General features: G+C 43.4%; 1 long non-coding RNA gene across 1 annotated transcript in view; it reads right to left on the reverse strand.

Annotated features, from left to right (window-relative positions):
* Positions 1-14,054, reverse strand: part of LOC306984831 — a 72,566-nt gene extending 58,512 nt beyond the window's left edge. The window contains exon 1 of the long non-coding RNA XR_013794659.1: positions 13,998-14,054. This is a non-coding gene — a long non-coding RNA (uncharacterized lncRNA). The remainder of the gene's footprint in view (positions 1-13,997) is intronic.
* Between the last annotated feature and the right edge of the window lie 3,593 nt (positions 14,055-17,647).

Genomic DNA, 17,647 nt, shown 5'->3' on the forward strand with positions numbered 1-17,647 from the left:
TAATAACAGTTCATATATGAACTAATATATTAACCAGACAGACTCTTCATTAGTTGCTAATGAGGCAATCTGTCACAGGAAGGAACTCCGTGATTCCCTCCTCTGGCGGCCAGAGGGCGCTCTCGCCCGAGTACTAACTATTTCCCTGTGTTCACTACAAGTCCCAGCAGCCCCGTGGCTGATGCTGATCATCATGTTCAGCTGGACCTCGTCAGATCATCATGTTCAGCTGGACCTCGTCAACAGGGTTTCTTAAGCACAGCTCTTGCTATGCTCAGTGCGAAGTATTGCTTTCCCTGTGAACAATTCTGAGCGTTATACCCCGTGTTTGATTACCTGTGACAACTTGATCTGGACCTCATCTTTCGCTGTCTGCCGCCTGCCTGCCGCCTGCCTGCCATACCCTCCGCCTGGACCCTGGACTTTGATTGTTTCGCCGCCTGCCCCGACCCTTTGCCTGTTCCTGGACTCTGACTGTGTGTATTCTCTTCTCTGCCTTCATCGCTGTTGTTTGACCTTTGCCTGTCTGACCCTGATTCTAATAAAGCCTGCAAATGGATCCCACATCTAGTGACTCATCATTACAGAATACTTCGCCTGAACCCGATCCAGCGGCTATATCTAGTCTGACCGCAGCTTACGTCGCCCAGGCAGATCAACTCGCGGCTCATCACCACCAGCTGAATCGCCTCACAACGCTCACGGAAGAACTGGTGAGAGCCATTCGGGACATGCAAACACCTTCACCACAGGGCGGGACCTCGCCAGCCCCCGCTGGCAGTACACCTGCTCCAGAGACATTATCCCACGTGAGTCCCCGTCTTGCGCTTCCCGAGAAGTTCAATGGTGATCCCGAGAAATGCAGGGGATTCATCCTTCAGTGTTCACTGTACCTGACCCAACAACCCTCGCTGTACACCACCGAGGCGGGCAAGATCGCCTTTTTCTGTTCGCTACTCACCGGGAAGGCACTAGAATGGATTACGGCAGTATGGAGAGGGGATGGTTCAGCTTTCTCATCCTTCGAGGTGTTCCTCCAAAAATTCAGAGCAGTCTTTGAGCATTCTAAGGAGGGTAAGAGTGCAGGCGATCATCTTCTTGAGCTCTCACAAGGCAGGATGACCGCGGCTGAGTATGCTCTTGCTTTTCGCACCCTCGCTGCGCAAACATCGTGGATGGACGACACACTCAAGGTAATATTCAGAAGAGGTTTGAATCACGAACTACAATCTGAGCTGGCATGTCATGATGAGGGGAGGGATTTCGGGCAATTTATCAACCTGACCATCCAGATCAACAATCTCATCTGATCTCGACGAGCGAGCGCCCGCACTGTCCGTGGTCCCCGAGCCTTCGTTCCAGCCGTCACCGCCGAGCCTGAGCCCATGCAGGTCAATTCCTATCACTTGTCCGCGGATGAGAGAGATCGCCGCGTCGCTCACCATCTCTGTCTGTACTGTGGTCAAGCTGGACATCTACGTTTATCCTGTCCTGCACGGCCACGCCCCGAGAACCCGAGACCGGTGAGTCTGAACATTGATGCGCTAAATCCTAGTCTGTGTGTCACAGTACCCATTACCAGGCCCGCACGGAATCCGCGCCCGCAGACTCCCGCAGAAACCTCCGCTGATTTCCGCAGTTTACAACCTGTGCGCGCGCGCACGCGATTGTGAGGGGGTAGTAGGCTAGGCTGCGCTGATTGATGTTTACATTTTATGAGAGAGTGAAAGTTGAAAATGTCTAAAATAAAACTGAACGCGGAGGAATTAAGGAAACGTCACTTGTCTGTCAAAATCACGGCACAGGACAGAGCAAAAGAATTTGCAAACGATTTTTATGAAGATGGCGGAGTTATGTTTTGTAAAGCCTGTCAACACTCCGTTGATTACCTGAGGCGACAGACGGCACTGGAACATCTCAAATCCGCTCGCCACACGAACAGAAAGAGGAGTGCTCTTGGCAAGTTTATTTAAAGTTTTATTTTCTTTGTGTTGAAAAATAATAAAAAGTAATCATGATGAGAACAGTGCTGGGTTGTGTTTATTTGTGTTTATTGCTACCGCAATACCGGCGCAAAATGGAAATAACTAGGCTACTCTGTCTCACTGCCGATAATAGGCTAATATCAAATCTCTATATTGACTAGTGTCTGTGAATATTAAAAGACTGCTATTAAAGTCTGATAGTTTTGCGAGCCTCTGTAAATGAGTGCCGCAGATTTGATTACACGACGTTCTGCATTTCAGCATCAGATACACTCAGAAACCCGTCAAAATAAAAGTTCGGTTTAACTTGATGAATATTAATGATCACAGAAATATACTATACAATCGAAAGTACTTCTCAAAGTAATATTGATAGGCTAATAGTACTTTATTTATTTATTATAAATGTTTTAAGTAAAATCAAACCATTTCACATTATTTTATTTAACCAGTAAACCTCTGTTGTGCAACACAGCAGAAGAGACTTTTAAAAGCATTTCAAATCTTACCGACCCCAAACTTTTGAACAGTACACACACACACACACACACACACACACACACACACACACACACACACACACACACAGTGCTTAGCATAAGTGAACACACCCATGCTAAAGTTGACTTAAAAGAGGGAATACAAAATCATCTTTTGGAAATCTTAATGCCTTAATCAATAAAATGAGAAAAACTCTAACCTTCAAGGGCATCAATTCTCTTTGTGAATGAATCATTTATCTTAAATAGGATACTATGCATCCTGATAAAATTCCCTTGGCTTTGGAATTAAAATAGCCCCCTAAAATAATAAAATACTTTTTTACCCCCCAGCATCATTCAAAACACAGACATTGGCCTCCTGTATGTCTAAGACTCCATCTACAGCTGAGAGAAAGGAGTTCATTTATGATTTCATAAAGACCTTCATTGAAGCCGACATCCCTCTGGAAAAAACATCCAAATTTTCCTCATTTTTACAGAAGTACTGCAAACAGGGAGGGTCAATTCCAGCTCCATCTCACCTACGCTCTGATTATCTTCCACACTTATTTCCTCAGTATTTGGAGGACATCAAGCAGGCTGTAAATGGAAGTCCTGTTTATGTGATTGCAGATGAAACGACAGATGCTTGTGGCCGTTGTGCTCTTGCTATTCTCCTCCAGCCAGTGGGCAAGCCACCTGTTGCAGCAGATCTCGTTTTTTTGGATCGTGTTAATTTCAGCACCGTATCGCAGGCTGTCATCTCCTGTCTTAACTCCAACAACATTGATTTCAATGATGTATGGGCTTTTGTCACAGATTCTGCAAGTTATATGAAAAAAGCATATAACACTATTCTATATGGCCTCTTTCCCAATGCCGTACATATCACCTGTCTTGCACATCTTCTGCAGTTAGTTCTAGCAGTGTTTCCTGACACATTTGAAGAACTGAACCGGATGTGTGGTTTGGTAAAGCGTGTTTTCTGCCAGTCACCCCAGCGTCGTCTTGAATTGAGGGCCTTCATGATGCAGCAGGGTCTGTCTCCTCTCATGCCAGTGTTTGCTGTCCAGACAAGATGGGGTTCCTGGATAAAAGCTGTGCAATATCTGGCAGAAAACATTGATATTTTGCATGGCTTCATCCAAACGCTGCCACTGTCCTCTAAAGCTGTGCGGGATCTTAGAGTTCTGTTAGAGGAGAACGGAAAACTCCTGAAAATCCAGGCCACCTTCATTGTTGAGCACAGCTCTGATATACTTGCCACCCTGGTCAAGCTTGAAGAAACCTCCAGACCCGTGGCTGCCACCATCTTCAGTCAGCTTGTAACAATCCACCTTTTTACTTCAGGCTGTGTTATCTTAAATGCACAAGGGGTTCTTTTGAAACATTGACCAAATTAACAATAACCAACTATAACATTTGACAAACAGTATCTTCTGTCTACTAGCATGAAAGGAAAACACTCACCAAACAAATACACTATTACAGCTCACAGAATAAAGCTTTATATTTTCACACATTCAAATGACCCACACAACCCCCCAATAGTTCAATGTCCTTTCTCTTTCAGTCCCGAAATTCCCCTAAAAGTCCAAACTAAATGACGGATATTCTGTCCTTTATCCTGATGGCTGCGAGAGAGTGAATAATCCAAGGCCGATGCCGGTCAATTGTCCCATAACATAGCAAACAAAAATAGTAATCCACAAAAGAAAAGAAACCAGTACGCGATCGTTGGTTTGCAGTATTACCACGCACATAATAAAACAAACAAACAAAACAAATCGGTCTCACCAAACTCCGGTGAATCAGTCCAGCCAGCCACCTGGGAAGGTTATTTAGTCACGTCCTCAATTTGGTGACGCACCCGTATTCCACTCATTACAAACGGCGTTTAGGTCCCATAGTCTGTTTTCCCAGTTGGAATGCCTTCTTTCTCTCTCCCACCCAAGAGAAAACAGTTTACCAATGCTAGTAGCATGCGGCAGCAGCCCTGAGTACGGGCGCCACTACCTCTGGTTTCACACACCTGGTTTCCTCCAGACCGCCCCCTATAGATATAAGTTTGGGTGTGCGGTGATAAACGTATCGGCCGACCAGTGGCCTAATACCAAACACCCTTCATATACCATTACACACAGTGGAATTAAACATGAAAAAAAGAGATACATATAAATAAGTACATATACATATCACTCAGACATTATATGGAACCTACAGACCTATATGCCTCAATTAAGTACTTAAACTCCTTGCCGAATTTTAAGAAACATACCTAAACTAATGTGGCAGTGTCACAGTCCCCCCCCCCCCAGCCAGAGGTACCGGAGGCTGAACTCCCAAAGTAGGGCTTCACGTTAACCACATTAACGGTATCAATCTTTCCATTTTGATCTTTCCACTGTATTTGGTAGTTGACAGGGCCTAATTTTCTCACCACTATCACTGGCCCCGACCATTTAGGCGCAAGCTTGGATGAGAAATTCTCGGATGCTTTTGAGAGTGGGTGAGTGCGGACCCAGACCAAGTCTCCCGGCAGGAGTTGTGCACCTCTCCTTCGGGCATTATAATACTTGGCTTGTCTGGCCTGACATCCCCCAACCCTCCTCTTAACTACCTCAAACATTAACTTTTGTCTCTCCAGGATCGTGTACGGAGGTTGATGGGGAGAGGGTGATGTCCCAATCAATCTCTCGAGTGGCCCTTTCAGAGATCTTCCAAGTGCCAACTCTGCAGGGGTTTGACCTGTGGTCTCGTGATATGCGGCATTAATGGCAAAGCGGAACTCCCTGACCCACTGATCCCAATTCTTGTGTTGGTTCCCTACATAGGAGGCGATCATCGTTTTGATAGTCCGGTTGGAACGTTCAGTGAGGTTGGCTTGGGGGTGATAACTGGTGGTAAACTTCTGTATCACTCCCCAGGACTTACAGAGGTTAGCCATCTCATTTCCAGTGAACTGAGGCCCCCTATCTGAGACTAACTCATGCGGAACCCCGAACCGAGTGAAGATCTCTTCTCTTAGGATGGTCACAATGCGGTGGGCTTTGCTGTCTTTTAAGGGGAACATCTCCACCCACTTCGTAAAGTAATCCACGATCACAAGAAGAAAGGTATTACCCTTTTTGCTGCGGGGAAATGGCCCCATAAGATCCATTCCCAGCTTTTCCCAGGCATCTTCGACGGGGGTCGGCTGCATGAACCCTGCAGGCTGACGATTTTCAGGCTTGTAAGCCTGGCAGATGTTGCAGACCTTGACATGATTCCAGACATCCTTTCGGACAGAGGGCCACCAGGCCACCTCAAGGACCTTCAGAAGGGTTTTTAATCTGCCCAAATGCCCACTCAGAGGATGGTCATGAAAGTAAGCAAGGAAAACAGGCACAAGACTCTTGGGTACCACCAGTTGGAACTTGTCCCCCCCCTCTCTCATTGGTGAGCGACGGTACAGGAGACCTTGCAACATTGTAAACTCTATCCTTTCCAACCTACTGTTCGTAGTAGACTCTTTGGCCAAATCAATGACCTCTGTATCCTGTTCCTGAGCATCTCTTATTTCCGACAGCGAAGTGGGCAGATCTGTTGGACCGGGAGAAATATTCACAGCCACACAGGCTGCTGCTGAAGTTGGAGGAGTCACTGCTCTAGACAGAGCATCTGGAACGATGTTATGCCGGCCCCTTCTGTACTGGACTTTAAACTGGAACTGTTGCAGCCGCAGGATCCAGCGTGTTAGCCGAGATGAAGTCTTTGGACAATTGAAGGCCCAAGTCAAGGCAGCATGGTCTGTATACACAATGAACTCCGTACCTTCAAGGAAGTGCCTCCATTTTTCAACTGCCCATACCACCGCAAGACATTCTTTCTCGGATGTAGAGTAATTGCACTCCGCTCCACGCAACCCCCTGGAAGCATAGGCTATCACCTTCTCTCCCTCCCCAGTACTCTGGACCAGCACTGCTCCCAGACCCACATCGCTTGCATCCGTATGAACCTCAAACGACAGTGTGTAATCAGGCTGTATCAGGATAGGAGCATTCACCAGTGCCTCTTTCAGCTGGTCAAAGCTCCGCTGACAGTCCTCTGACCAGATCCACTCTACATCTTTCCTCTTCAGGCGGTTAAGTGGGGCTGCCATGTCTGCAAAGTGATTTATGAATTTGTGGTACCACCCCACTAGGCCTAGGAAACGCTGCAAAGATTTAATGCTGGTGGGAATCGGATAGGAAGTCACCGCCAAGGTCTTCTCTGGATCTACCTGAACACCTTTCTCTGATACCACATGGCCCAAGAATTTCAACTCCCGTCGGAAAAATAGACATTTTTTTAGGTTGAGGGTCAATTTGGCCTCATGGAGCTTTTCCATTACGGCGTTCACATCTTTGAGATGTTGTTCGGGGGTGGCCGAAAACACGATTACATCATCTATGTAAACACAGCATATTTTCCCCCTCAGCTCTCCCAGGACCTTCTCCATCAACCTTTGAAACGTGGCTCCAGCATTTTTTAGTCCGAACGGCATACACTTGAATTGATAGAGCCCCACTGGAGTTATAACGGCCGTCTTGGCTTTACTCTCTTCAGACACTGCAACCTGCCAATAGCCTGATTTCAAATCCAAAGTGCTGAAAAAAGCTGCACCATGCATGGACTCAAGAAGGTCATGTATAAGAGGCATGGGGTAGGCATCTGGATGGGTCTTGGCATTAAGGCGTCGAAAATCAACACAAAACCTTATTGACCCATCAGGCTTGGTGACTAAAACCACTGGAGCGCCCCAGGCAGACTGGGAGGGCTCAATAATGCCATCCTTGAGCATCTGGTCTATATGGTCTACAATAATCTGATGCTTAAAAGGGGATACACGATAGGCTTTGCAGCGGACAGGAACCTCATCCACTGCAAAGATCTTGTGTTCTTCCACTGAGGTCTTCCCCAGTTTCCCTGAACACACCTCAGGCCAAGCCTGCAGCAGTTGTTGAATCTCCGGAGGCTGATCAGGAAAAGGCAAAGCTACCACTCCTGGTGAAGATGATGAAATCAAAGCGCTCCCTGAAGGAATAGCTACATAAAGACTGGCCTTAGGCTGATTATCAGTGACTTGACACCCCATATTCTCATTAAGCGGTGCCAGGAATGGATGAAACGTATAACCCCTGGGACCCTTCACCCCATACGTTTGGTCCCCCATATGGATGATGGTAGAGGTCTTACAGAGGAAATCCAAACCAAGAATAATGGGAAATGCCAGATTGTCATCAGCCAGAATGTACGTCTCCAGAGCCCACATCATTTCGTGCCAGCAATAGAGAAGATGTGCTTTTCCCATGGCACCGTACGTCTTCCCATTAGCAAGGGCAAAGCTTTGGTCCCCACTTGCCTTCAGCTGTTCACCCTGTCGAGCCACCTCCATCCACATACTTTGACGCATGAGAGAAAAAGTGCATCCCGTGTCTAATACAGCAGAGTAATTCTTTCCCCTCACTGTTACTGGAACATGTAGAAGAGCCAACGGAGTTTTTTTTTCATACTGAACTACAGTCACCATATCTGCAGGTTTTTTGTAGCTACCCTTCTCATGGGTTTTCTTTGAGGTCTTTTCCTTAGCCTTCTGTTGGTCCACTTTGCCCCAATACTCCTTTGACGAGGTGCAGTCTTTTTCTACCAACGTTCCCACTTGAACAAGCTGGTCAACCGTAGTGATGGTTCCTCTAAGACAGCCAGCAATTCTGGGATTACAGTTGTTTAGTATCTTCCTTACCAACTCTGCCTCAGTGATTTCAGGCTTCCACCGGATACAAAGAGCATGATAATCATAAGCGAAATCCCTCAAACACTGTTCGGGCAGCTGCACCATGTCTCGCAGTTTTTCTTCTACCTCCGAGAGGTAATCAGGAGGCAGGAAAGCAGCCTGGAAAGCCTCCTTGAATTCTGGCCAGTTGTGAACTTTGTTCTTCGCCACAGACCACCAACTATGTGCTGGTCCCTTAAGAACACCAGAAAGTGCGCCTAATAGTTCTGCAACTGTTAATGGCCGAACAGCAAGATATGTTTCACATTGCTCCACAAAGTTTAGAATGTCAGACACTTCCCTGGACCCACTAAAAGAAGGGAACTCCATATGAACGGCAGGCTTAGAAAAAACAACAGGCACAGAGGCTGCGACCTGGCTATCAAGGTCAATCAAAGGGGTAGGTAGGCTGGTGCTGGAGGAGAAAGGCTGTCGTTGCTGCTGAACACTAGACCCAGCGAATGATGTCTTGAACTGGGCCCCAGCAGTGATAGGGGCTGGTTGACCTTGCTGAAGTTGTCCAGTAAGAGAAACAGAAGGCTGGGCATCATTAGCAAAATCAGTCCGCATATTAGGAGAGGTAATAGAAGTAAAAGGAGATGGAAAGGTGTTTCCTGTAGGCCCCCCAGCATGGGTACCTACACTAAGAGGAAAATAGCTTTGAGAGACGTCACCAGTGGATGTTTGAGCCATAGGCAAACCATGAGGAGCTTGAACCGCAGTGAAGCGATTATATGAAGGATGGCTAGTAGTTCCAGAGGCTTTCCCAGGCTTGGAGACAGGCAAAAGGCTGACACTCTTCAGCCGTTGAATTTCTGTCTTCCATTTTTCATCACGCCGCCGTAAACAGTCCACTAACGTTTCTTCAAACTGCTTAAGTGTCGATATCATGCTTTGTTCAAGAGCCACAAGACTCCGGTCAACATAGCTTCTAATGCTCTCTTCTCTGTTGAAAGCACTAGCGGCAGAATCTCTAAAATCTGTTTCAAGGTTATCTAATCTCTCCGTGACTGAACTTAAGTCAGTGGTAATGGACATGAGAGCAGGCAGTGCGAGGTACGATGTGTTACCCTCATCTCCAGTGCTTTGTTCACTCTCCTCTGTCTGTGATATATAAAGAGAACTAATCAGTGAGGTAATTTCCCCCACAGGATTTCTCCTAGTGACCCAAACATCTGGTTTATTGAGCTGCTCACCAAGCTCATCGACAGAGGTAGGAGTAGAGGCCCTGGTACTAAGCTCATTTCTAACTACATCCTCCTCTAGGGAATCATCAAGATTTACAAGTTGTGTCACCCTCATTTCATCCATGACTATTCAGTTTTATAATCAGTAATTTTCCCAAAGATTTTTTTTTTTTTTTTTTTTTTTACAGTGCAAAACAAATCAAGATGTATACCTGATAACTGGTTATTTACAGCAATGATCTTAATTCAGAATACAAATGCCGCCCATGTTACATGCAAACTTATTACCAAAATGATCAATCACAAATTATATTCCTCCCCGTACGGGCCACCATCTGTAACAATCCACCTTTTTACTTCAGGCTGTGTTATCTTAAATGCACAAGGGGTTCTTTTGAAACATTGACCAAATTAACAATAACCAACTATAACATTTGACAAACAGTATCTTCTGTCTACTAGCATGAAAGGAAAACACTCACCAAACAAATACACTATTACAGCTCACAGAATAAAGCTTTATATTTTCACACATTCAAATGACCCACACAACCCCCCAATAGTTCAATGTCCTTTCTCTTTCAGTCCCGAAATTCACCTAAAAGTCCAAACTAAATGACGGATATTCTGTCCTTTATCCTGATGGCTGCGAGAGAGTGAATAATCCAAGGCCGATGCCGGTCAATTGTCCCATAACATAGCAAACAAAAATAGTAATCCACAAAAGAAAAGAAACCAGTACGCGATCGTTGGTTTGCAGTATTACCACGCACATAATAAAACAAACAAACAAAACAAATCGGTCTCACCAAACTCCGGTGAATCAGTCCAGCCAGCCACCTGGGAAGGTTATTTAGTCACGTCCTCAATTTGGTGACGCACCCGTATTCCACTCATTACAAACGGCGTTTAGGTCCCATAGTCTGTTTTCCCAGTTGGAATGCCTTCTTTCTCTCTCCCACCCAAGAGAAAACAGTTTACCAATGCTAGTAGCATGCGGCAGCAGCCCTGAGTACGGGCGCCACTACCTCTGGTTTCACACACCTGGTTTCCTCCAGACCGCCCCCTATAGATATAAGTTTGGGTGTGCGGTGATAAACGTATCGGCCGACCAGTGGCCTAATACCAAACACCCTTCATATACCGTTACACACAGTGGAATTAAACATGAAAAAAAGAGATACATATAAATAAGTACATATACATATCACTCAGACATTATATGGAACCTACAGACCTATATGCCTCAATTAAGTACTTAAACTCCTTGCCGAATTTTAAGAAACATACCTAAACTAATGTGGCAGTGTCACAAGCTAGAGGACCTCAGCATGTTGTTTGAGTATGGGCGCACCGCAGAGGCTGAGGACTGGCGTCCCCGCACCAGAGAGCAGATGAAGGAGTTAAATGATGATGAGCGGTACACTTGTTCTGAGATGTTTAAAGAAGCAATGGCACAATGTTCTACCAAGCTTCAGGCTGTGATGGAGAGACATCCTTCCACTGAACTATTTAAAGCCCTCCCAATCTTTGATCCAGCCAAGGTATCTGGCTTAAAACCTGATATGCAGAGTTATGTCCAAGTTGTCCCTGCTTTGAGCAAGGTGTCTGCAGAGGAGTGGCATCGCTACATCTGCATGGACAAGAGTGATGCAGGTGAGGTTAGTGCAGTGGAGTGGTGGGCTGCAAGGGAAGATCGAATGCCAACACTTGCCCCACTGGCTGCACTGTACCTGCATCTGCCCACTACTTCAGTTGATGTGGAGAGACTTTTTTCCCACTATTCTTCTCTTCTGACACAGCACAGACGAAGCCTAACCGAGGACAATGTTAAGATGATGCTGATTGCCAAATTCAACAGCAGAGACTCAAAATAAGCTCCAAACTCCACACACATTTAGTAGCTTTTCTGATGTCAAATGACTTTTTCTGATGCTATGTTAGTAGTAAAATAGTAAATTAGTGTTTTTTTAATATGAATGTGTTTATTAATATATTTATTTAATTATATTTTTAGGTATTTATGTATTTAATGAACTGTTCTGTAACTGATTGTCACACCAGTATTTATTTATTTAAAAGTAATTTATAGCTCTTAAAAGTAGTTCATTACTTTATATACTTTATTTATTTTAATATTGATATTTATTTTGCCATGTTCTTAAATTATATGCAATTGCTTGTTTAATGATCTGTGCACAATGCAATTTTCTCCGCTGTTTAGTGTATGGACAATAACATAGATCAAATGTTCTTTTTCTATTTGTATTGTAAACCTTAAATAAAAATTAAGAAGTGAATATTTAATATTTTATTTTGTAATATTTTCAGTTCCAATACTCTAAGATCTGTTTAAAGGTGCAGTGTGTGATTTGCGAATTGCAAACAGCCAGTCACTGACGGCCTATCCCTCCGTTTTCAAACTCGAAGGAGAAGCTATGGTGGCCGACGTCAGACAAAAGATGTCGATGTCTGAGTCAGCAGCAGAGAGTAGCAAGTCAAGCAATGAGGTTTCTTTAGCGCTGTTTGTTCGCTTTCGGCTACGGTAGAAACATGACGTCATGATATGTCGACCTTCATAGAAGGGGGTTCCCGCGGTTATGTAGATATAAATGACTCATTCTAAGGTAATAAAAACATAACGTTTCATTAAGTAAGGTCTTTTTACACCACTGAAAACATAGTTATGAATCTTATATTGCATTTCTGTCAATAGATCCTCAGAAATATGACACATTGCACCTGTAACACATTTAAAACCATTCCGCATAATTCCGCAGATTTTCCCAAAAATTCCACACAGAAATCACAAAAAAAGTCCGCAGATTCCGTGTGGCCCTGCCCATTACTATCACTGTCAACAACCAGCAAATTGCCACTGTGGCCCTATTAGATTCCGGAGCAGCTGGAAATTTCATGTCTAGAGAGTTTGCCAGACAGAACCAAGTAGCTCTAATCACTTGCTCCTCTCCTTTGACAGTGGAAGCCATAGATGGACGTCCTCTGGGCTCCGGACGGATAACTCACCTTACACAAGAGCTACGCATGCAAACAGGAGTTCTACACACCGAAAAGATCCAGTTCTACATCCTGCACACTCCTCATCCACCCATCATTCTTGGTTTACCCTGGCTCCGCAGACACGATCCTCATGTTTCCTGGAGGTAGAACCAAATCGCTCAGTGGAGCAATCCTTGTCATTCAGAATGTCTCGTCCACGTCACTCCTCTGCCTATTCTAACCGCCACCATTCTGGAGGGGAGGACTCCCCTGAACGATCTTCCTCCCGAATATCATGACTTGGGGGAGGCCTTCAGTAAAGCTAAAGCCTCCAAACTTCCTCCTCATCGTGCCAGTGATTGCGCCATTGACCTTCTGCCCGGTTCTGCACCACCTAAGGGCCGTATATTCCCTCTCTCACAGCCTGAGTCCGAAGCCATGAGGCAGTATATTGAGGAGGAACTAGCCAAGGGCTTCATCCGACCCTCTACGTCTCCTGCGTCTGCAGGCTTCTTCTTCGTTCAGAAGAAAGATGGAGGTCTGCGCCCATGTATCGACTACCGTGCTCTTAATGACCTCACAGTCAAGTTCCGCTATCCTCTCCCCCTGGTACCCTCAGCCTTGGAATTGCTCCGCAGCGCTAAGTACTATACCAAGCTGGATTTGCGTTGTGCCTACAATCTTATTCGTATTAGAGAGGGGGATGAGTGGAAGACAGCCTTCTCTACCAGTACCGGGCACTACGAGTATCTGGTCATGCCCTTCGGCCTGTCGAACAGTCCATCTATCTTTCAGTCCTTCATCAACGATGTATTCAGGGATATGCTGCGCAAGACCGCCATCGTATACATAGATGACATCTTGATTTATTCGAATACCCTTCCAGACCACGTCCGCCATGTCCGAGCTGTCCTCGAACGACTCATTCGACATCAACTGTACGCCAAAATCGAGAAATGCGAGTTCCATCGAACTTCCACGACTTTCCTGGGTTATATCATCAGTCCGGAGGGAGTCGCCATGGATGAGAACAAGGTCAATGCAGTCCTCGAATGGCCCCAGCCCTCTACCCTGAAGGAGCTGCAGCGCTTCCTGGGGTTCGCCAACTTTTACCGGCGCTTCATCAGGAGTTTCAGTTCAGTCGCCAATCCCCTTACATCTCTGGTAAAGAAAGGTACCCTCCGTCTCCAGTGGTCAGAGCCGCCTGCCCCGACCATTTGCCTGTTCCTGGACTCTGACTGTGTGTATTCTCTTCTCTGCCTTCATCGCTGTTGTTTGACCTTTGCCTGTCTGACCCTGATTCTAATAAAGCCTGCAAATGGATCCCACATCTAGTGACTCATCATTACACAATCATTAATGAATAGCTTAGATAATCATTAGTAATACATTAATTCAGTATTATCTGTGCATTAGTTAAGCATGAATTAATGAATTTACTTATTGTAAAGTGTTACCAATAATTATGCAATAGGTAATAATGGAACAGAACTATTCGTTTACTAGAGGATAAGCAATGTGATTTATTATTTGCATACGTCACACTTACCCGGCCATGCAAGTACAAGCATTAATAACCTCCCAAATCTGACTGGCTCCAACTTCACCACATTCAAGACAAACATCGCCTACATTTTAGGAACAAATGCATCATCAGAGTCAGACAGATGATACGTCTGGATAGGTCACTTCAGGAAAACGTATACGTTCTGAGTCAATATAGTTCCCCTCAGTGTCTGATTTAAAAGGTCCATGTTATCGTCTATTTTTTATATTTACATCTTAACTGTTCTGTTTTAACCAGACTTAAAAAGTATGTGTTCGTCATTTTGTTTTGACAGCTCTGTGCTTTAAAATCGGAAATGCTTTGGCACATGCGCAGTAGGCTATCACTGCAACGCGCTTGTTATTGTTTACTTCCTTGAAATGTTCCATAAAATAATAACAGATCATCAGAATCACATTATAGAAATATACGAGTTCGCTCTAAACACGGAGAGTCTGCTTTTAGTTATTAACAAATAACTGGTTTAATGTTGAGACTAAATTTATCTGCAGTCGACAGTTTCTACAGCCACAGATTTATGAACTCTTCCTAGAACATTCAGTCTCAGGATCAAATGAAAGATTAACAGCGTCGAGTGCAGAAAAGAGGAACACAAACTGCCAGATATAAACACCTGTATCCTGTTTAACTGTAAAGCACATGTTGGTATAGAGACACTGAGAGACCGTTTGCATCACTTGTGCATAAATAAAAACACAGTTTCAGATAAAACACTTTCACATAGAGTGTTGTCCAAAGTGAGAACCATTCATAACTTTTATTAAAGTGATAATTTTGTAAGGTATTATACGAGTATCTTGAGATGTTTTTGAACTACAGGTGAAACTCAAAAATATCGTGCAAAAGTTTATTTATTTCAGTAATTCACCTTAAAAGGTGAAACTAATATATTATATAGACTCATTACATGCAAAGTGAGATATTTCAAGCCTTTATTTGTTATAATTGTGATGATTATGGCTTACAGCTTATGAAAACCTTTTCACAATATTCTAATTTTGAATGTGGGGTTTTCATAAGCTGTAAGCCATAATCATCACAATTATAACAAAATAAACGCTTGAAATATTGAAATATGCATGCAATGAGTCATAATATATTAGTTTCACCTTTTAAGTCTAATTACTGAAATAAATGAACTTTTGATGATGTTTCAAATCTCTTTAATGTCCTTATTGAAGAAATACATAAAATCACAGATCAATAAGAGGATTTACAGTCAAAGACCCAGAACCCAGAAATTATGAATTAAGACAGAGTCAGAATTATAATAAATGAAAGAAAGGTTTTACTGAAGTTAATTTGCAGTTTGGGTTTGCATGGACTGTGTAGAAGAAGATAGATTAGTGTTGGACATGTTAACTGCTGAGAAATGAGTGTGTTTTTACATTACGAAGTAAGAGTTTTTAGGCTTGTGATTCTGTTGATTGTACTCATCTATATTATGTCTCAGATCAGCAGGTTTTTGGATTGATAGGAAAGGGAGATCGAAGTTTATAAGTGAGATTAAAAAACTGTGTTAAAAAGCAGCAAGCCGTTTTACAAACAAATCACACTAGGCTAAGGGAATCATACTAAATAATGCCATAACTGTATTATAATATAATCATTTCTTCTGTTTGTGTCTCCTTTATCTCTCTGTCAACACAGAAGCACAAAGAGGATTCGGTGGATCCTGAAGACGGACATCTTCATCTTCATCTTCATCTTCAGTTTCTGCTGCTTGGATTTTCAAGCCTTCTCTTGCTCCTTATTTTTAATAAACCTTTTATAATCATTAAACTTCCCTGTGTTGGTTTTATTAGAAATTTATAAATCCATTGCGCTAAATCAGTGCAAAAGTCTATAAAGCAAATATAGCTTCAAAAAAGGTGTTTTTAAAAAATCTTTTCAAAACTGATGAAATGCATATTTTTGAGTCATATTTTTGAACAATGTATTAAAACCAGTTTCAGTTGTTAAAGGGCATATTGCAGGGTTTTTTTTTCAGAATTAATATATAACCTTGTATGAAAATACCATATGAAGAGTAAATGCATGATTAAAAATTGTTTTGCCAGACATAAGGGCACAAATGTAGTAGAAAACGTGACCGTTTCCTTGACCGTGTTGAAAAACGCTTTTTTTTCACCATCGCGTCATATTACGTCAGAATGGGGAGTCGTTTGCCGGCGCTGCGTTCGCTCAGTGCAGAATAGGCTGGTATTATGTTGAAGCGGTCGTGATTCAGTGTGTTTTCGGTGGTTATTGTATTTTCAGGAGTGACGGCGTAGCTACGGCGTGGAGTTGATGGAGAAGCATAAAAAGGCCTTAAGAGATGGGACTTCGCTTCTGCGTCTGCTTTGAAAAACGCGGTAGTGTGTAGCGTTCACTATAGACTGCATGATTATAATCCCGGCGATATGATGAGTTAACGTTACGTTATATGATGACGGCGATATGTGCACACTGTCCCGGCTCCTTCATCGGATCGCCCGGTCCGCCGTCAGCATGTGGGTCGGCCACCGGTGGGAAACATGACGCTCACGGATCCGTCAGAGATCACTTATTGTACATTTGTTTTACAAAATGTGCCTTGTCTTAATTTATTTCTTTAACGTATCCTCCATAAACTTTTAATGTCTTGCAAGTCTGCAGCCGACACTTATTATTATTATAATATAATATAATGTTCATTTTCAATCTGTACTCCGAATTTTAATGTTTGTGTTGGCTGCTTCTACATATAAAAATTTTATACAGTAAGAAAGTTGTGATTGTGATTATTTTTTTATTCATTATCACCAAATGGGGCCATTCAAAACCTTTATAATGTCCCTCTTTCTCTGGAAACTGTCTCCTAATGGCTGACATACACGTGCAGGTAAGGGTCTAAATACTAGCTTTGCTATTGCCTGACACATAATTACAATATTGTGATCTGAGCATAGTGTTATACATATCGTCGGCTAACGTGAATACATCTATAAGCTAACACTGTTCTCTCATCGAGACCCGACTCCTGCCCTGTTCTCCTCACACCACAGCTCAATGTGTCTCCTCTGACTGTTGTTTTGTCTAATCCTGACCTGTCTACTCTCTTGGCTTCATATCAGGCTCATAATTATATGGCTGAGGTCCGTCATACGAGTAAACATTTAGGCTAGAATTTCCTCAGCGTCCGAACTGTCATTGCGATCCATTGCTTTCCTATTGTTTACTTTGACCGCGCTCCCCCATGCTACGTCACTTCCGGTTTGGCGGTTTTCAAATGCGGAAGTAAAATTTTCTCACAAAAATGACTCCAGAAGCCTAAATAGCGTTTTATAAGTATATGTTCATATTTAAATCTAGTTCCTACATTATTGTTCTATACATTGGCGCACTGGGTACTCTAACCTGCAATATGCCCTTTAACATTTCAAAGTGTTTATACTTTATATGATCAGTTTTGAGTGTTTGATAGATATCTGGGTCATTCTATGGAAATGTCAATTTTTCTGTCCCTATATTACACTTAAAAAAACACTTTGGAATTACAATTTCTTAAAATAAAACAATATGTTATGAATATTTTATTTTTAATTATATTCCGAGCACCGCAGAAATGCTCCTCCACAGTCATGTACAGACAATGCTTTAGCCTATTTTGA

The sequence above is a fragment of the Phoxinus phoxinus genome, assembly GCF_949152265.1.
Source record: "Phoxinus phoxinus genome assembly, chromosome: 17".
Taxonomy (NCBI): domain Eukaryota; kingdom Metazoa; phylum Chordata; class Actinopteri; order Cypriniformes; family Leuciscidae; genus Phoxinus; species Phoxinus phoxinus.